The following is a 21840-nucleotide window of genomic DNA, read 5'->3' as shown; positions in this document are numbered from 1 at the left end:
TCTCCTTATTATTTCTTTCCATTTACTTTGGGTGTCATTTGCTCTTCTTTTCCTAGTTTTTTTTTTCCCAGAATGAAAAGAGAAACATTGATAAAGTACCTTTCTAAAATAAACATTTCAAGGCAAACAATTTTCATCAAGCACTATCCCACTAATTTCATAATCACCAATTTTTCATAATCACCAATTAAGGTATCTTTGTAAATATCTCTTGTGATTTACTTTTTGAATCAAGGCTTTCGAATCAAGAAGTGTGTTGTTTGGGGTGCGTGGGTGGCTCAGTTGTCTTGATTTCAACTCAGCTCATGATCTTAGGGTTGTGAGATGGAGCTCAGCTGGGGTTCTGCTTGGGTTTCTTTCCCTCTTCTCCTCCTCCCTCTGCTCCTCCCCCACCTCAACGCTTGCTCACTCTCTCTCTCTCTCAAATAAATAAATAAATCTTTAAAAAAAAAAAGACGTGTGTTGCTTAATTTCTACATATTTGGGATCTTTCTGTTACTGATTTTTGGTTTAATTCCATTTTGTTGGAATTAAACAGACTTTGTTTTCAGTCCTTCAGATATACTGAGATTTTTTTTTAATGGCATCTTGATACGTGTACTATTTGCACTTTAAAAAACTGTTCATACTGTCGTTAATGGATGCTCAATGAATGTCAGCTAGGGTCAAATTGGCTTAAAGAGCTGTTCAGGTGTTTTTTTATCTGTACTGATTTTTTAATTTTTCTTCTACCAGTAATTGAGAGAAAAGTATTGAGATCTCCAACATAATTGTAGGCCCATCTATTTATCTTTGCAGTTCTAGAAATTTTGCTCCATGCACTTTGAAATTATCTTAGTAAAAGTATACACACTTAGGGGGCGCCTGGGTGACACAGCAGTTGGGCGTCTGCCTTCGGCTCAGGGCGTGATCCCGGCGTTACGGGATCGAGCCCCACATCAGGCTCCTCCACTATGAGCCTGCTTCTTCCTCTCCCACTCCCCCTGCTTGTGTTCCTCTCTCGCTAGCTGTCTCTATCTCTGTTGAATAAATAAATAAAATCTTAAAAAAAAAAGTATACACACTTAGGATTTTGTCTCTCTTGATGAATTGTGTTTTATTACAATTAAAAATTCATTTTTATCTCTAATCATATTTCTTCTCCCAATACCACTTCTTCTTTTCTTTTTTATTTATTTATTTTTATTTTTATTTTTATTTTTTTAAAGATTTTATTTATTTATTTGACAGAGATAGAGAGCCAGCGAGAGAGGGAACACAAGCAGGGGGAGTGGGAGAGGAAGAAGCAGGCTCATAGCGGAAGAGCCTGATGTGGGGCTCGATCCCGTAACGCCGGGATCACGCCCTGAGCCGAAGGCAGACGCTCAACCGCTGTGCCACCCAGGCGCCCCCTTTTCTTTTTTAAGTTTCAGATATTTGTTAATCAGTGTAAACCCCAACACAATACCCCAACATGATTGCATGCCTTTTGGGGGGAACTGGATAAGTGGAAGACTGTGCAGATGGCTTCTGGGAGAACTTCATTCTAAGCAGCATTACAGGGAAACCTTTTCCTTAGAAGTTTGGACCCTCTTTCTTCAGTTTGCTGTAATCTACATTCACTGAGTAGAACTAGTATTGATCATGGGACCCAGTTTGTTTCGGGGTTCTGTGTTATTCTTCCTATCCCAACTAACATCGTCATTGAACAATGCCAGGCACAAGACATCCAGGGCTGCTCCGATAAAATAGTGAGACAGCGATCAAACTCGGATGCTTCTTGGCCTGACCCAGGACCATGGTTGTGGCAGAGGCCTCTGGTCCAGAAGGAGAAAAGATCAAATCTGCAAGGCCCGGCACTAAGTAGTCCTACACCAGGGATGAACGGATGTCCAAAGTCACCCAGCTACTTTTTCTGATAGTAATACAGTCACACACGTCTTATCATTATTCTTTTCATGGTGTATCTGATTCCATCCTTTTCCTTGCAAACTATCTGTGCCTTTATGTTTAAAGCGGGTTTCTTATAGACAAGCATATAGTCGGATCTGCCTTTTTGTTCTATCCGATAGTATCTGATTTTTAAATTGGGATGTTTAGACCATTTATTTTAATGTAATTTTTGGTATGAATCTTCCATCTTTTTTCTTGCCTCCTATTTGTCCCATCTGTTCTTTGCCCCTTTTCCCTTCTTTCCCTGCCTTCCTTTGGGTTAATTAGGTTTCATTGATGTTCCATTCAGTCTCCATTATTGACTCATTAGATACACTTCTTTATTTTTTTAGTGGTTTTTCCACAGCCTCCAATAGATATCTTTAGCTCATTACAGTTCCCCTTTAAATAAAATTATATTCTTTCATGTGTAGTTTCTGACCCTTACAACACTATACATTCATTTCTGCCTCCCACCCTTTATATTATCATCATACATTTATTCACTTATCTTTTAAAGAACTTACGAAATGAGGGGAAAAAAACATTTACTAACATATTTATACTATTTTTGACACCCTTTGTTTCTTCCATTAGATCCAAGTTTACAGCTGGAATCATTCTTTTCTTCCCAAAGAATTTCCTTTCATCTTTCTTGTTGTGTGGTTCTGCCAGTAACGAAATCTATCAGCTTTTGTTGCCTGAAAAAATCTGTAGTTTGTTTTCTTTTTTAAAGAATATTTTCTCTGACTATAGAATTCTATATTGACAGAGTATTTCTTTCCTTTTAGCACCTCAAAAGTGTCTTTTCTGGGTTTCTGGTTGGCACAGCTTGTGACAAAAAGTGCGTGGTATGTGATCTTTCATTCTCCAACATAGAGTGCCTTTTTTCTTTAGACGCTTTTAATAGTTTCATTATTGGTTTTCAACAATTTAATCATGATGTGCCTTTGTCTGGTTTTCTTTATTTTTGTTCTGCTTGGGATTTATTGAGGTCCTTGGGTTTATGAGTTAACATTTTTCATCAAATATGGAAAAGTTTTGCCAATAGTACTTTAAATATTTTTCTGTCCCTTTCTCCCTCCTCTGGGACTTTAGCAATGTATATATTAGATTGTTTATGCTGTCCCATAGGTCACTGTGACTCTTTATTCATTGTTCAGCCTCTTAAAAATTTTCTGTGCTTGAGTTTAGACAGTTTCTATCACTATGTCTTTAAGTTCACTGATGCCTTAAGTTTCTTCTAATCTACTCTTAACCCCATCCAGTGACTTTTTCATTTCACGTATTGTATTTTTGCCTCTAAAAATTCTGTGTAGTTTTCTTCTCAAGCATTTTTGTATCTTCTGTTTTGCATCATTATATTCATATTCTTTCTTTAGGGCCTTCAACATACTGAGCATATTTTTTTAAGTTTCTTTATTTTTTTTTAGTAATCTCTACCCCCAATCTGGGGCTTGAACTCATGACCCCAAGATCAAGAGTCACACACACACACATGCTACTCACTGAGCCAGTGAGACAGCCGTGGAGCTTTTTTTTTTCAATTTTTTAAAAGATTTTATTTATTTATTCAACAGAGATAGAGACAGCCAGCGAGAGAGGGAACACAAGCAGGGGGAGTGGGAGAGGAAGAAGCAGGCTCATAGCGGAGGAGCCTGATGTGGGGCTCGATCCCATAACGCCGGGATCACGCCCTGAGCCGAAGGCAGATGCTTAACCGCTGTGCCACCCAGGCGCCCCTGGAGCATATTTTTAATAGCCTTTTTCAAGGCCTTGTTTGCTAAGTCTGTCATCTCTGTTTCTGCTTCAGCCGACTGATTTTTCTCCTCTTTTTTGAGTCACGTTATCCTGTTTCTTGGTATGTCTAGTAATTTTTAGTTGAATTTTTATTTCACTGTGAATATTACGCTGTTGCCTATTTTGTTGTCTTCCAGTAGAATTTTTATAACAGGAGATTAAATTGCCAAGGATTAGCTTAGCTCTTTCTAAGTTTGCTTAAACTTTTGTTATTCTGGAGCTGAATGCCCTGGAGGATCAATACGAAATTTCCACTCTGTCCGGTTATAGCCGAAACATCTCCTCACTTGTATGAACCTTGGGAACTGGGCAACTGACAAATCCCATTGTTCTTTGCCTGAAATCATGGCATTTCAGTCTTTACATGTGGGTCTTATAATTCAGCAAGCATTCCGGGGGACCCCTGTGCAATTTGGGGGATTTCTTCTCCTGCATAGACCCTTGTCTCCAGAGCTCCAGCTATCTTTCCAACTATCTTGGCATTCCTGGACATTGGGCTCCATCTCACACACTAGATGAGGCCCCTGTGCTCTGCTTGAAATTTCTTCTTTGTATCACAGCCCAGAATGTGCCTCCAGACACAGATCCATAGAGATCACTGGGCTCATCTTATTTGTTTCCCTTCTCTCAGGGATCATACTCCCAGGCAGCCCATTTACCAATGTCTAAAAGCAGTTTAATATATTCTTTTTTTTTTTTTTGTGGGTTGATTTTTTTTTACAATCTTTCAAATATATTTTACTTATGTAAAATTAACATAGGAGGGTAAAATTTAATTTTAATTTTCAGTGTATTTCCATAATTTTGGTAAAGAAAAGATCATGCCTAATATTTTTTTTACACCAGAGAAGCTAAATTTTATTTTATTTGTTTATTTTTTTTATGTAAATTTCGATGATTCATTAGTTGCCTATAACACCCAGTTTAATATATTCTGATCAGTTTCCTAGCTTGCTATGGTGGGAAAGAAAGTCCAAACTCTGTTACTCTAGCATGGTCAGAAACGGAAATCCTGTGTACTGAATTTTAATTCAGAAACTCTCAGCTGGGCTGGGGAAAGCGGAGGTGGGTTAACAGGTTTGCAGATTAAACACACATATAATAGATATGCAAAAATATTGGTGACAGTGTGAACAAATAGACGGAAAAACCAGACCAAGAGGGACCTGGGGTAGACTCACCAATAGTGTAGGTGGACTGGAGCTGGAACCAGTGGCGCTGGATCATCTGGTGTCGGCCGATTCGTGATAATCGCCCCTCCCTGTGCTAAGAGGAGGGACTCACACCTGGGATGGGCTTCCCCTGGGCAGGGCCATGAGAGGATGCAGTCAGGGAGATGAGTAGCCACAGCTCCCCAGGCACCGTCTCAAAGACCAGTGTCTTCTCAACATTTTCGAAGGTTACATTTGACATGAGGGTCATTAAAATAGTAATAAAAATTTGTTAAGGTAAGCAATATGAAATACTCTATTGAAATACCTGTGCCCCAAATATCAGAGCCTGGAGAAAGTAATCAAAGATTGGGGACCTTTTTGTGACCGTTTTCCCCCTGTACCCCACCCATGCTTGTGTACAGCCCCCCATCTTGGATCCTCACATGCAGTAGGTTTCTACAGCCATTGATAGGTCCCAACAAGGTCCAGTCTGGCCCTAATCTCCCCGATCCTTAAGCTTCCTACCAGGAGCTCTATGCCCAAGGCACGCAGAGTTCCTCATGGTTCCCCATGCACACGGGTGCCCTTTCCCCCCAAGAATCTGTGCATCTGGTGGGTCCTCTAAATGGGAAGGCCTCCCACCGCTTCTGCCAGTTCCACCCCACCTAGCTGACTTCTTCTTTCTCGTTTTTATAGATCCAGCCCACCATGTCCGTCTCCATGAAAGCTTTTCCCCTCACCTCTCTGTGCATGAGGGTGTGGCCCCCTCACTTATATCTGATCTTTGTTCACCTGTTCCTCCTATTAGAGTAGACCTTCTTAAAGACAGAGATTGTGCCTTATACATTTTTATAGTATTTTATTTCTAGACCAAGGAACATGGTAGAAGCTCAGCAAATGTTGCTAAATGGTATACTCACTTCCACCTTAGGAATTTATCTGACAAATGGACCAGAATACTCATGTCAGCCAATCCAGGCATCCCTTTTTCCCTACCTACTGCCGATTAAAGAATGCTAATTTACCCTATGCAAATTCACTAATGGTTACAGCCTCTTTGCCAATACATCTGTTCTCTCTGCGTGTACCAGCACAGTGAGTCAGGTTTAATGGTTCTTAGTCATGTGGGCATGCATTCAAGGCTTCACCCTGGTCATCTTACATAGATTTATGCTTCCCCAAGTCTTCTCGATTCCTCACGTTCTACCCGCTCCTAGGAAGGATCATTTCTACAGATGGTTCCTTTTATCATCTTCCTGTTGAGATTTAGTAGTTTTGATCTCAAGGATGGGGTGCTCTTTCACTGGCTCTGCCCTAAAGCTGGAGGCATCTCCCTGTACCTCTGGAACCAATGACCAGCCCTACAGTTTTGAATCTATTTCATAGTTGTATGACCTTCGACGAGTTACTTACCGGACTTTGATCATCTACAAATGAGGATATTGATGATAATTATCAGTGATGTTAGCCGTAGTGGTAATTCAATCACAGCATTGCCAGGGTGATGAAATGAAGTCAAATATGTCAAGAACTAGTATGACGCACCTAATAGGTATTCAGTTAATGTTGCTTTTCTTCTTATTATTATTAACGCTTCATACATAGATGACGTCACCTCTCACCCTGGCCCTCCTGCCTCTCACAAATATATAAACACTTCTAGGAGCTGTTAGGGGCTCTGCGACACGGGAAGGAGACTAGCAAGAGGAAGAGTGCCTGCCACTGGTGTCGGAGGGGTGGTTATATAAATCCTAACTTGAGAGCAGACATCATTTCAAATGCCAGCTCAGTGGAGACTTAGGAACCAGAGACCCAGAATGTCATCTACAAGCATCGTGTGGGATTCTAGAGCACAGGTCATTCAAGAATCCCATATGATTCTGGAAACTTGGTCTGTGAGAATCGTATGGGTTTAGGGAACATCAGGTTCTAGGATGCTACGTGATTCTAGATCAAATGGCTTAAAAGAACTTTGGGTGATTCTGAAGCATTAACCTGAAAGAATGTCATATGACAGACAATTGTTGGTTATGATAGTGTTAGGCCATTTCATAACCTTGTGTGAAACTTGACCTACGATAAACTTACATGATTCTGAAAGCTTCGTTTGTTAAAACATTACGTGATTCTCAAAACTTGGCCTGAAAGAATGACTATGCTTGATTCCAGGATCCTGGCTAGGACGATATTACGGCAATAACACTGTGTTATTTCAGAAAATTGTTATACAAGAATAGGTGATTTGGAAGCTTGGTCTATAAGAAATTTAGTGTAAATCTGAAATCTTGGTCTCCGTGTACCTTAGCCTATAGGACTCTTGCATGAGTCTGAAAGCTCGTTTTGTAGGAATCTCAGATAATTCCGAACGCTTGATCAAGAGAATTTCATGTGATTTGGGAAGATTGGTTTCTTGGATTTTGTTTCTGAATCTTAGCTCGTAAGAATTTTAGGTGAATCTGGAATTTTAGCCTGAACAAATTTTATCTAATTCTAGAATCTCAGCCAATGAAAATTTTGTGTGATTCAGAATCCTGGCATATCATAGCACAGCAGGTCAGCACTTTGACCAGAAAGAATGTGGTGCAAGTAACCTGGCCCGTAGTAACACGGTACGGTTTCAGCAACTTCGTCTTTATGAAGTGTGATTATGGAAGCTTGGTATATCAAAGATCGCTAGTTGTCCCTTAATCCCTGTTCTTCGTTTCTTCCTTGGTTACAAGCCACCTGATTTTTAGCTGGGCACATGGCCACCTGAAATAAAATTAAATTTCTCATCCTCTCTTGCCGGTTTATGTTCTCCTTGTAACTCAACTCTGGTCAATGACACGTGAACGAAAGAAGCATACATACTTCCTAGGAAATGCCCATATATGAGGGCTATGGCCTTCTTCTACCCATCCTGCTTCCTGTTGGCTGGAATGCAGACCTGGCTCCGGCAGCCACCCTGAACTATAAAGTGACCTTGACAGGGAAGTTATGACCGATGGGACCTTGACATCAAAGGAGCCTGAGCTCCTGACACTGGGGAGTACTAGCCCAACCCTACAAAACATGAAAGAGAATTCAAGTGCCTCATTGAAGCAAGCTGGATTCACTATTTTAATTCGAAGAACAACAGATGATTCTAAAGACTTGGTTTCTATCATTCTGCCACCGTGGCCTATAAATCTGTGATTCTGATACTTGTGATTCTGGATTATCTGCTGTCCACAAAGCACACTGCCACCCTCTTGAAGGGGAGGAGCCAAGAACCACGTTTCCCAGAATTCCCTTCAGAATGGTTCCGGATTACTTTGCCTAAGAGAGGCCTTCATGTGAGATTTGGAAGGGAGAAGAGGAGAGAGGGGTCCTTAGTCTCCAAAGACAGGGATAGGCAACATCATGGGCAGACTCTGGCTGCTACACTTTAGAACAGAAGTTAACAAACTATAGCCCACAGGCAAAGCTAGCGTAGTGCATGTTTTTTGTTAAAAAAGTTTTATTGGAACACAGTCCTGTTTACTGTTGTTTATGTTTACTTTCACACTACAACAGCAAAGCTAAGTAGTTGCTATGGAGACCATATGTGGCCTACAAAGCCTTAAATACTCACTACCTGGCCCAGCACAGAAAAAGCTTGCCAATTCGTTCTATAGAATACATGGTCAGGGTTCTGTAACTTCAAATAATAAGTATGTATCGAGTATGTATCAGATGTCTGCCATGGGAGAGAGTCTTGCCCATAGGTTGGGTACCATTTAGTGGGGCAAGATAAAATATGTCCAGGTAGCAGGGTCTCAAACTTGCTTGTGCTATCTTCAGATATTCAGAGAAATATATAATTTCATTTTTCTTTCCCAATAATTGATCTGATCGCCTTCAAGTCACTATCCATTGGGTAACAGAGGCAAGAAATGTTACAATTTAATCTACCCCAGTAATTTTAAATTGCATAAAATTGTCTTTTTATTTATTTATTGACAGAAAGAGAGACAACCAGAGAGAGAGGGAACACAAGCAGGGGGAGTGGGAGAGAAAGAAGCAGGCTCCCGGTGGAGGAGCCGATGGGGGACTCGATCCCAGGATTCTGGGACCACGCCCTGAGCCAAAGGCAGATGCTTAACGACTGAGCCACCCAGGTGCCCCTAATTTAGTCTTTTTAAAGCAATGCTTGGTGTGCACCTGGGTGGCTCAGTCAGTTAGGCATCTGCCTTCAGCTCAGGTCATGATCTCAGGGTCCTGGGATTGAGCCCTGAATCAGGCTGCCTGCTCAGTGGGGAGCCTACTGCTCCCTCTGCCTCTGCTGCTCCCTCTGCTTGTGCTCTCTCTCTCTGTCAAATAAGATAAAATCTTTAAAAAAAAAATAAAACGATTGGTTTCCTTAGGTAAAAATGTACAGGGTGTGGCAGCTGGGAGAGAGATGGGTCTTTGGATTCATGCAGTGCTCCCTACATGCCGAGTCTAGCTGCAGAGGGACTAGTCTTGAGTGTTCCTCGGGCTGGTGACCGTGAGGAGATCCTGGGGCTGTGCCTGGCATCTGCTGCTGGAGTCTCTGGTTGCTATGACTCCCGGATTGCACTCCCCCTTCCTCTGCATGGTCAGATCAACCCAACTGATTTTGCCCCACTTTGGTTCTGGTTGTTATTTTGATTGAAGCCTGGTCTTCAAGTTCACTCTAAGTTCTCAGCATTGTGAGCTTCTGGGCAGGGCACTGGGACCCCTGAGGAGGGGACCAGGTGTCATTACAGCAGCCTGCAAGTTCTCACAGACCTGGGTCTCCGTTTGTCCCATCAGACACATAGCTGGGGGTCCTCATTTCTGTTTGGCGAGCTCACTAAGGTCCCGAGACATTGATGGTTTGGAAAACTATTGGTTTTTTAAGTTATGATATCACAGAATGGCAATCACACTCTTTTAAAAAATATTTATTTATTTGAGAAAGAGAGAAAGAGCGAGAACGTGCATGAGCAGGGGAGGGGCAAAGGGAAAGAGAGAGAGAATCTTTAGCAGGCTCCACGCCCAGCACAGAGACGGATGCGGGGCCGAGATCAGGACTTCAGCCGAAATCAAGAGCTGAGCGCTTAACCAACTGTGTCACCCAGGCGCCCCATGCAATCCCACTCTTCTGTTTCACTTTTTGTGCCTACATTCAAGCATTTGCATTACATTTTAATTTCATTATGCTGCTTAAGATCCGGAGGCTGCTACAGCATAAGGGATAGCTCTGGGACCAAGAGCAAATGTAGTCACAGAGGAACAGGCTGCAAGAGAGCGCGCTGAACCAGAAAGGAAAGCCCCGGCCTCCTGCAGTGTCTCTAGCACCCTCTACTGGCAAAGTTTAGCCTTGCGGCGGCTGGCAAAACAAAAAAAATATTTAAAGGGCTCAGCTCCATTTTTGCAGAGTTGGCAGTGAAGGATAAATTTAGAACTGAGAGTCAGTAAATTGATAACTGGCATATATGAGCCTATGTCTATCCACAATTCCCTTCTAGAAAGACGGAGAAATGTTTGTCGTATGAATTTATTTTAAAATAACAACGATCAACATAATGCATTTTAAGAAAATAACTGTATTTTCCTAAACAAAATTAGCGAAACGGGTGGCATTATTTGAAATTTTTGAAATGTCCTTTGATGTTTGACTTCATGAGAGACAGCTGGACTTTTGTATCGACGTCTGCAGTCAATCTATTTTGATGTTTTTTGTTTGAAGTATCTGAAGAAAATCTGCTTCACACACACACACGCACACACACACACACACACAGACACACAGACACACAGACACACACAGACACACAGGCACTATGGTAACTATGTAAAGTGATAGATACCTTAGATTGTGGTGACCTTTCCACAATGAATATGTACATCGAAACGTCCAGGGGCACCTGGGTGGCTCAGCTGGTTAAGCGTCTTCCTTCAGCTCGGGTCGTGATCCCAGAGTCCTGGAATCGAGCCCCGCATCCGGCTCCCTGCTCAGCAGCGAGTCTTCTCCCTCTGCCCCTCCCCCCTGCTTGTGCGCACTCTCTCTCTCTGCAAAGGAGTAAATAAAAAATTTTTTAAAAAGTTAAAAAATAAGAAACCAACAAAAAACATCCAGGTGTGTACCTTAAATATATACAATTTTTATATATCGGTGATATCTCAATAAAGCTGTTTTTAAAAGTTTTTTTTTTTTTAAGAAAATCTGACTTCACATAAACATGTAGTTGGGAAAGGGAGGAGTATTTTAAGGTTTTAAGATGACTGTGAATATTCTGTGTTGCTAACACAGTAAAGCTCAGCAAGTGATCATTTCTTAAAGGGTAGTTACAATGAGGGGCGCCTGGCTGGCTCGGTCAGGGGAGTGTGCGATTTTTGGTTTCAGGGTTGTGAGCTTGAGCCCCATGTTGGGCCGAGGAAAAAGCAAAAAACAAAAACAAAAAAACAAAAAAACAAAAAAAACAAAAAAACAAAAAAACAAAAAAAACCTCACCAGGTTTGTTGCAGTGAGGAATCCGAAATCATATCAGTGGACTTTTCATTCTCTGTTTCATTAAAATCCACTTGTCAACCTTGCACTCTATGTGCATCTTTTGCCTATGCCTGGTCTTAAAATATCATGCACCGAGGGGCTCCTGGGTGGCACAGTCGTTAAGCGTCTGCCTTCAGCTCAGGGCGTGATCCTCCTCCGCTGGGAGCCTGCTTCTTTCTCTCCCACTCCCCTTGCTTGCGTTCCCTCTCTCGCTGGCTCTCTCTCTCTCTGTCAAATAAATAAATAAAATCTTTAAAAATAATAAAAAAACATCATGCACCGAGCATTTGGAAACTATTGGTTTACTGAGTTATTTAGATCTTCCAAATGTTGATACATTTCGTTATACAAAATAAAAAATAACATTCTTTAATATTACAACCAATTCCAACGTATTGCAAAGCTGTCGATCTCACAGTGGCAAATACAAATTTTCCCAAATTCTGATGTGCCCTTGAAAGCTTGACTTTTACAATTGGTAACGATTCATGTCAATTCTTGTCCTTGAAGCGGTGGGCTTATTTCATTCATTTTCAAGATTGTGTCTGCCAAAGACACAAGCCTCGGTAACTATACTTTCTCCGTGTTCCAAGTAAAAATGGTGTTGCATGAAAGAGTGTCTAAGTTTAGCTCACAGTTCAATCCATTACACGGGTCCTTGTCCGCTAGATAATCCCCATCCTTTTCTGGCAGCAGAAGTGCTTTATGCATTTTTCCCATTTTGTCACACAGAACCAGACTATTAAAAAGGCACGTGCTCAAGGTTCAATATTTAATCAAATGAATAATTTGTACCACTTCATCGAGGACATTCTTAAGCCAAACTGACCTCTTTGTTTCCAGTGCAAGGGTGTAGTGGTGGAAAGCAACAGCGATGACCGCTAACACTGCCAGACGCTCTTATGCCCACTTATGCTAAAGCACCAGCCTCATTACCCACCTTTGCTTTTCCTCCAGCCCTGCAAATTCCAACCCAGTGAAAGGAAAAATTATGTCTTCGTGTGATTAGGAGAATAGTTTTTGACTTTGTAGAGCCCCTGAGAGTTCTCAGGAACCTATAAAGTGGCCGGCACCTTGAAAATCATGGATCTATTTAAACATTTGATAACTAAGTATCATCATGTGCTTTTAGGGCCCTAATTTTCATTTGAGTTGAGAGTCTTGTGGGCACCAAGTAGTACTGTTTTATTTTCAAGGGCTCATGAGGCCAGGGAGAGGCATAGCACAAAGGCGACGGGTTTATAGCGAATGATGTCAGGCTGCGCGAACAAAGGTTTTCAAGTAGTTTGGATCGAGGGGAAAAGTGACAGAAGAGTTGGATCATTACACAAGATCATAATATGCCAAACCCAAAGGCATCCGTATCACTGCAGTCAGTACCATAGTCCTAGTGCCGGTGGTGATTTTGTTTTATCAAAATGACACCTTTTAGAACTAACGATCCCCAATGACTGAAGCAAGACCCTTCTGAGTGCTTTGTCCAGTGCCCTGTGAATTATGGATTGTTCAGTCTCGCTGGAGAACTGGCCCTGGGGGAGTTCCACTGTTCCCTCTAATCGTGCCAGATCGTTCCTTCCCTGGTCCCCATGGCATTTCCTCCATGCATGGGCTTCTCAGTCCTCTGGGAAGACTTGACGGGGAGCCTCTGTGGATCTCTGGAGGTCCTTCTCTGTGGCTCTCTTAGCTGTCCTCTGTGCCCTATGAATTCTGCCTGCATCGAGCTTCCTAAATTCAGTTCTGTCTTCTCTACCCAGGGAGTCTGCTGGGATCTGCCGGTGTTTCTTCCGCCTGCGCTGTGGCCTGGAAACTCTCTCGGGGCTGCAGGATGGGGCAATCCCAGGACTGATCTCATTCGTTTCTTAGGTCCTGGGGATCACTGCTCTGTGTTTCTTGACGTCCAGTGTCTTGAAATCCATTGGCTCATATTTTTCGTTGTTTCAGGTGGGCTGGTGAATCCAGTCCGCTAACCCGTCTTGGCTGGAATTGGAAGACCCCAAGTGTTCCACATCTCACCCTCCCGTCGTCGCCCATGTATTAACCTGACCCATCCTTAACTGCGTAATTTCTGAGCTCATCACTTTTTTGCAGCCACCGCTAAGATCACACTATTAATGTTCTGTCTTCAAACTTCTTTCCCTCGGGTACATTCCAAGTGACCACAGGTCATAGTTTTACCAAATGTTTCTCCACTGCAAGGGTCCCCACCTTGCCAGCCTCCAGCATTGGTTTTCTCACTGCCTGCCACTGACCCTCTAACAGAACGCCACATCTTTTCGTTTTTTGTTTGTTTCACTAGCACTCCACTTCCGGCGACAAATGTTTGTGTCAGTCAGAATGGGCTAGTCGGCACTATGCTAGCCACAACCCCCAAATGAACAAGAGTTTACTTCTGGCTCACACTACACGCCCACTGTGGGCCAGAAGGAAAGGGCCTTCCTCGGGGTCGTCCCTCAGCAGCCCGGCCCACCGATCTCCTCACCGGCTCTCATAGTTGCGGAGCAGGAAGAACACCTGCCCGAAACGGCACACTGGCTCGTAAAGCCTCCCAGAAGGGTTCTCGTCTCTCTGTTCACATTCCATAGGCCAGGGCAAGATAGATGGCTTCCCTCCACTTCCAAAGAGAGCAGACACGTGCACTCCTGCCTACCGTATACCAAGAAGTAGGGAAATGGGAATATTGTTGACCCATCCTAACACCTGCTCGTGTATTGCCTACACTGGCTCCCTCTTCGATAATCAGTGGTCAATATGTGATGTGTTAAATAACGCTTCACCCCCTGCGTATTTAACAAGAAAGAGCTTGTCGCAGACTTTCTCCTGGGTTTTATTGTAGAACAAGGGAAACGCCTACCTTCCAAGGCAGTGCAAATCGAGAAAGCATCCCCCCGGACTGGTGGAGATCTCTGAGGCAGGTTTCAGGGGAGGGAGAGGCACTGTGAGCCAGAAACAGCCACGAGCACTGTGACGCTGGGCTTAGGTCCTGCAGAGGCGTGCTCCAACACTGGCTGTCCTGCGTACTGGCTATGTGACCTTGAACAAGTCCTGTCCCCCTCTGTAGCCCTCAGCTTTCACCCCTCAAAAAGGAGGATAACGTGCATGGAAATTTCTAGAACAGTGACTGGCTTGTTCCCTTCCCGCTGGCTGGGAAGCGTCTCTGTCCTGGACTGGAGCCTGGGGCTGATTCACAGGCTCTATCAGCATCATTCTCAGGCCTGGGCCAGGTCAACGAGGTGTTTATCTTGGTGTCTGAGACCATTCCTGACGTCGTCGCAGAGACACAGAGACTGAAAGCATCCAAGGGCTGGTGGATCCCCACCCCCACCTTTCCACCCCAGGGGCTTGTGGGAGTGACTAAAAATGCAACTCCAAGGCCAGCAAGGCCAGTTCCCCAGAGGTGGAGTCCATGGTTCCCATGGAGACTTTCTGCCCTGCTTCCAAGGAGCCTTCCCTTGTATTGACTCTTGAATCCCTGCCTTCTTTCCAGCCCCTGTGCCTGTCTCTGAGCTCAGGGCTTCCATTCCTCCTCCTTGGGACAACTCTCCCTTCAATCCTGCCCTGGCCTCTCCCCAGCCCTCCGCAGCCATCCTGCTTGTAGAGCCAACCCGGTGTTCCCACCTCTGCCTTTGCAGTCTCCTGTCCAGCGGCCTCCGGTGCCCGTCCAGGTGAGGGCACAAAGGACCACTGCAACTCTGGATCCTTGCCCTTCCCTCTCCCCGACCGTCTATCTGAACAGTCAGCCTTCTGGACAAGTCACCGGCTCTCCCCCGGCATATCCTCCCCACTTCCTCTGTCTGTGGGCTACGCGGGCCCCACCCTGCCGACCACGCCAGCCCAGCCAGGCGCTTGCGGCCCCCGCTGTAGACAGCCAGCTGTGGAGGGAGGTGGTTAAGAGCAGAGGTGGGGTCCACACCCTGGCTCTACCCCTCCTGAGCAAGCGGCTGGACCGCTCTGTGACTCAGTTTCCCCATCTGTAGAGGGTAGATAATGATGGTGCCTTGGTCAGAGGATTACTGAGAAGAGTAATGAGAGGTAACGTGTAACAAGGTGCCGTGGTGTGTGCACGTGCGTGCGTGTGTCGCTTGTGCGCCGAGACACTAGTCGTCATTTAATCCACTGATCAACCCATCCACCTGGCACTCATGCACTGAACCCCTCGTGTTTTCCAGGCTCTGAGCTCGTTGCTGGGGACACACAGATGCCCAGGACTAGAGAAGCCCTCTTACAAGTAGGGGAGGGGACCAGGTAAACTAGTGACTAGACACCGCGGGACAGAACTGAGTCCAGGCCGTGGGAACGGAGAGCGGGAGTGGGCCTTCTGCCTGGGGGAGAGCACCTGAGCTGGGCTCCCCGGGGGGACAAGGGGGAGGGCACCCCACGCCAACTGCACCCTGAATGCTTAGAGGATGGGGACGACATGGGAGACATCCCCGGGCTCTGTCCGTCCCATGCCTGGCGCAGGGCCCCGGCGCCGCAGACATTGCACGATACTCGTGAAGTTGATAAGCTCAGACAGCTGCATCATCCACGAGCTCTGTAACCTTCCTGTGACTCGTCCTGTGCCCTGTGAACTGGTGGTGATTAGAGTCCCACCTTCATGGGGTAGTGTGAGGTGTGAGGATTGACGGTGTCCTGGTAAATCGAGCTTACCATGCCTGACACATATAGGATATTCGATCAAGGAGGAAGGCACAAAGAAGTGAAACCCTGGCCTCAAAGCCTTCCTGGGCTCCCCCCAGACTTTTCAATCTGGGGGGTCAATTCACTTGTTTTCGCTTTTTCATTGTTTTGATATGGAAAAGCATTTGCGGCTGGAAATATTATGTCAAGTTTGCCTGATTCCAAGTTGGTGGCCTTCCTACCCTCCCCACCTGAGCCCCTGGCACACATTAGGTGGTCCATTCAATCCTTTGAATTGAATTGTGAATACAACTCGAATAGGCTAGAACTGCATGCCCGTCTAGGGACGTCTCCTCTCTGCATTTTAAAGTTCTTGAGATGGGACGCCTGGGTGGCTCGGTCTGTGAAGCGTCTGACTCTTGATTTCAGCTCAGGTCGTGATCTTGGGGTCCTGGGATTGCGCCCTGCATCCAGATCCCCTCTTAGCACGGAATCTGCTTGTGTCTCTCTGCCCCTCCCCCTGCTCATGCTCTCTCTCTCTCTTTCATAAATAAATAAATCTTTAAAAAAATAAAGTTCTTGAGCTAGAGGATGGGGTTTCCCCACTGGCCTTTCCCACCATCCCCAAACCTCCCTGAGGTGAAGGCTTAGTGCTCCCCACCAGGCTTATGTCCTCCTCCCTTTGGAGCCTGCTGGAACAGGGCAAGGAGTTGGTAATACTGGGAGAGGGGAACAGAGCAGAGCCAGGGCTGCCTTCAAAGGAGCAAGAGAGGCTTCCCCGTCCTTAGGCCCTGGACAAAACATTTCTTTCTCAGGAGAGAAACATCCCCTCGTCCAGTTCAGTAGGGTAAAGAGCCAGGCCTGTCTGGCAGGCTGTGGGCATCCCATGGGGGCGGCAGGAGCCGAGGTCACCTCCCAAGCTCAGTTCCAGACGTCCCCCAGGCCCCAGCCCCAAGGCTGTGGTTAGGAAAGTGGTGCCTGGCCGTGCCAGGGCCCAGAAAGCCTGTCAGGGTCAGTGGCCACCCGGAGACTTGGCATCTCCTCCAACAAGGTCTCGCTTCCCCAGCACGAGGTCTCCCACACCCCCGACCTCAACCCACTTGCTCTCCCCTTTTCCACCAACTCATGTCACTCATTTTCCAGTGCATGATGCCAACAGCGAATTGTGTGTGCCGTCCCTCCAGAACATGGACTCGAGGCTCTTTTCTGAAGACAGAGCCATTCTTTTGTTGATTGTCCCTTATTTTCCAGTCCTCTCCCCCTCCGCGTTTCCTGCCAGGAGGGTTGGCCACATAAGGAACTGTGGCGTTCATCTTGCAGACGGAGAAACCCATCTCAGAGACGTTGAGCCGTTTGCTCCAAGACCTCCCAGGACGTGGCTTTGAGATTCTGCCATCCAATTGCAATTTTCCGCATTTCCTCACTTGGGTTGTATGTGGAATGAGTTTCTGTAGATCGAAACCGGGCTCAGCTCCCCCAAGGACTTCCCGGGTTTCCAGGGACCTGGAGGAGTCCTGTCAAGATGGGAACAATCGGCCACCCCTAGCCCAGATCCTCCCAAGCTGGGTTTTGGTAATTCTAGAGCCTGGGGTATCTAGAGCCTTTGCTGCCCCCGACCCCCACCCCTGGCTCGCCTGCCCTGCCTGGTGCTTAGTAGTTATCGAATGAATGATTGAATGAGTGAACAAATGGATGTTGCCTTGCTTGTCCTTGCTCTGGATTTGTTCCTGCCCCTCTCTGGTGTTATGCCTTCCACTGACCTTGGCCTTGACCTCAGCTACTGTCGGCCCCCTGTGCACTCCATCACGCGGTTCTTTACACTAGGACAAAAAAAGCTACAAATATGAGCTAGTATTTCCGGCAACCAGTCAGGATACCTTCTTCCTCTCTTGTTGGATCTCATCTTCTTTATCTGATGGATCTGAAAAAGACATTGATTTATAACCTGTCTTATTCCAAAAAAAGTCTCAAATCACTTTATAAGTTTAAATACGATACAAAATGAAGTAGATTACAGCAAAGGGAAAGTGATGGTAAAAAAAAAAAAGAAGTTAAATTAAAAATGAGATATGGTTGAACTGGATTTTTTTGTTGCTTTTTCTTTTTTGTTTAAATAAATTGAATTTTAAAAATATCAAATTGTTTCCATGTAACTCCCTAGGACAAAGCTTAAGCACATCTAAGTCGTATGAAAATATCCAGCACCCACAAGGTAAAATTCTGGCATCCAATAAAAAATTAAGAGGCATGCAAAGAAGCAGGAAAATATGACTTTCTTCTCATAATGAGAAGAAAGATCAGTCAATAGAAACAGATCCAGAAATGATATGGGTGATAAACTTAGACAAGGACAGTAGAACAGTTATTAAATCTGTATTCCATATGTTCAAGATGGTAAAGAAAAAATAAATATGTTAAGTAGAGACATGGAAGATGCAAAAAGGGGCAAACCAAACTTCTTTTTTTTTTAAGATTATTTATTTATTTATTGAGAGAACGAGAAAGCGAGAGAGAGGCAGAGGGAGAGGGAGAGAGAGAATCCCAAGCAGACTTCAAGCTGAGCTGGGAGCCTGATGCGGGACTTGATCTCACGACCCTGAGATCATGACCTGAGCTGAAATCAAGAGTCAGCTGTTTAACCTACTGAGCCAGCCTAGCGCCCCAGGGACAAACCAATCTTCTAGAGATGAAAAAAATAATGTCTAAGATGAAAAATACACTCGATGGGATTAACAGCAGACTAGATACCACAGAAGAAAAGGACTTGTGAATTTAAAGGCATAATAATAGAAAATGAATGAATGGAGAACAAGAGAAAAAAATAATGAACAGCCCCTCTGTGATCTGTGAGGCAGCCCCAGCAGGCTTCTGTACATGTAACTGGAGTCCCTGAAGGACTCCTCCCGTAGACATATGTCTCATGCAAAATATTGATTAGTGTTTTTAATCTCCAGAGCCGTATTTTACTGAACATTTCGATCAGTCACCTGTTGTTTTCCTCTTCACCGTATGTTCTTGAGATCAGTGCATGTTGACACCTAAATCTGATTCTTTTCATTTCTGTACATTATGCCATCATTTCTGTACACCTTATTTATCTATTCTGTTAATGGACATGTAAATTAGCCCATATTCTTTTCGATTGAAATCAAAGCTGCAAAGAACATATTTGTGGTGGACGTGTTGGTAAATGTTTAACCACCAGCTCTCAAAAAAAAAAAAAAAAAAGAGGGGGCGCCTGGGTGGCTCAGTCGTTAAGCGTCTGCCTTTGGCTCAGGGCGTGATCCCGGGATTCTGGTATCGAGCCCCACATCAGGCTCCTCAGCTGGGAGCCTGCTTCTCCCTCTCCCACTCCCCCTGCTGTGCTCCCTCTCTCGCTGGCTGTCTCTCTCTCTCTCAAATAAATAAAATTAAATTAAAAAAAAAAAGAGCCCTGCTTTGTAGTGTTTGTTAATTTCCATGTTGTAAATACTCTGGCCGCGACCGAATTCAGGCTACTGATGTGATGCCACCCAACGCAGAGCTGGGGAGAATTGGACATCCTGGGGTCCTGCGAGCTGGTACGAGTTGGCTCCAGCACCCCATGGCGAACACACGCCCCTGTGCGTGGAGGCGAATGTTTCTCTAGCAATATATCTCAGAAGGAAGCTGCTGTGGGCACTCTCAAGTTTACCGCCGACTGCCCGATGGCTGTCCAAAGTGGCCTTCCGAATTCGTACTCCTTCCAGCAGCCAGTGAGAGTATTCACCCTCCTCATCTTTGCCAGGACTCTCAGTACATTCTGACTTGCATTTCCGCCGCTGTGATGAATGAGAAACGCTCCAACCAGTGAGGCTGAGCGCCTTCTCATGTGTTTATTGATGACTTGGGTGTCCTCGTCTGCAAAGTGCCTCTCGTATTCTTAGCCCATTTTTATCTTGGATTATTTACCTTTTTCTTAATGATTGCCAGGAGTTCTTCCTATAGCATATCCTAATCCCTTGTTTGTTCTATGAATGGCAAATATTTTGAGTCTGACTTACTAATCTTCTCTTTGTTGGCTTATGCTTTTTGCAGTTTGTTTAAGAAATTCTTTCTCTCCTTCCTCAAATCATAAAGACAATCTCCTCCATGCTTCCTTTTTACAAATCAATTTTTTGGTCTTGTTACATGAGCAATACAAATTCTTTGCAGAAAAATTAGAAAATACATAAAGTCAAGAATAAGAAAAATCACTTGCAATCCTTCTACCCAGAAATAACCACTTTCAGTGTGTTGGTCAGGGATATATATATACGCCAGATGTATGTATAGCTCTGTCCCTGGACGTGGGCCTGTGATGTCACCCCACCGAGGACACCCTGCTGTGTGCAGTGTGTAGCCCCCGGAGAGTTTGGTGGCACTTTTTCATCTGTCAGTCTTCCCTTCTAGAATGTTTTTTATCTGGACCTCCCATGCTTGGTTTTCGGTCTTTTGAACTGGTTTGTTGATAGGTGAGTAGGCCGTGTTAATGTGTCTGCTCTTGTGGCAACAAAACCTCCCGCTGTCTTGGGCAAGGGCCTCCACTTCCGTCCCTCTGGTCCCATTCTGGCCCTTGGCCAGCCTCCAGCCGAACCAGCTTGGGCCTTATTGGGGGGGGAGGGGTGAGCAGGACAACGGGTTCATCGGGAGGAGGGAATAGGAAAAGCTCTGAGCTGGCAATTGGGCCAATACCAGGGAACTTCCGGTGACAAGTCAGGGGCAAGACACTTAGCTTCACTCAATCGTGGTCAGCTCCTTGCTTCCTGCTTCCGGGGGGGGGGGGAGGAGGCAGGTGGGCAGACTACACTTGCTAGGTTTTCCGCACCTGAGTGCTGGTAGAAGCGGCCACGAGCTGGATAGGAGAGCTGCCACACCCCAGGTGTGCTTGGAGCTGGGAGCTCTGTGTGGAGAACACCACTGGCCTCAGGTAGGTTGGAAGCTACTTCTTGCAGGCGTGGAAATGCAGAGTTGTTCGACAAGCCCCAAATAAGCTTAGATGAGCCCCGTGGGATGTAATGCTCCTTCTTGTTGATTTAGCTTCCTTCCCAACTTTGTCACTGACTTGCCCTGTGGCTTTGGCAAGTCACTCAGCCTGGGCCTAGGACCCCTTCTGGAAACTTCCCTCCGGGGGAGGTAGGTAGTGATGTGAGGGGCTATAGAGCCAGGTGGCAGCATTGAATTTCACTCCCAACCCTGACCAACTTAGGCAACTTATTTAACCTAAAATTGGAACCTGATAGCACGTATCTTGAATAACGTATTGATCCAGGGAAAGTAAGGTTCAACAGGTACATGTTAATATAACGACAGAGGTCCAGGATTCCGGGGTCGCGGGAGAAGGGATGGGCGTCATACCCAGAAGGGCCAGCAGGTGGTGCTGTCTCAGAGCAAATCTCCCAGCGGCTGGTGGAAAGGTTTTCTCCAGCAGGCGGGGAGGTCCCTTTGGAGCCTGAGTCCACTGAGATTGAAGGGCTCTGGAGAGTCCAGCTCCCCCATTTTCCAGAGCCGGGCTCTGAGGCTAAAGAGGGCCTCCCGCTGTAGTCAAGACAACCAGAGCTCCACCCCAGCGCCCATGCCCCAGAGGGAGCCCCATTACTCTCCCCACACCTCCAGTCTCCTGCCACCTGCAGGCCCCCCCCCGCCCCCCCCACCAGAGGTGTGGCAGAACCCTCTGGAGAAGTTGGGATGACCGGCTTCCCCTAGCCTCCTGGGTGTGTGTCTGGGTGGGGAAGTGGTGCCTGACTCTCCAGGGGAGGAGAACCCAGGCTGCCCGCCCCTTGGTTGACCCTGCACAGAGTTCCCCCATCAGCTTTTCTCAGGGGTCATTGGCTGAGGCGGGCGGGGAGGGGTGCAGTTGGGAGA

The 21840-nt window shown here is 45.5% G+C and overlaps 1 pseudogene; it reads right to left on the bottom strand.

Moving 5' to 3' along the window:
• Nucleotides 1-1343: 1343 nt before the first annotated feature.
• Nucleotides 1344-2100, bottom strand: LOC103679045 (annotated as a pseudogene).
• Between the last annotated feature and the right edge of the window lie 19740 nt (nucleotides 2101-21840).

The sequence above is a fragment of the Ursus maritimus genome, unplaced genomic scaffold (genome assembly GCF_017311325.1).
Source record: "Ursus maritimus isolate PB19 unplaced genomic scaffold, ASM1731132v1 scaffold_27, whole genome shotgun sequence".
In the NCBI taxonomy this organism is placed as follows: Eukaryota; Metazoa; Chordata; class Mammalia; order Carnivora; family Ursidae; genus Ursus; species Ursus maritimus.
Note: the sequence above shows the minus strand (reverse complement) of the source record. Positions and strands in the feature narration are given on the sequence as shown.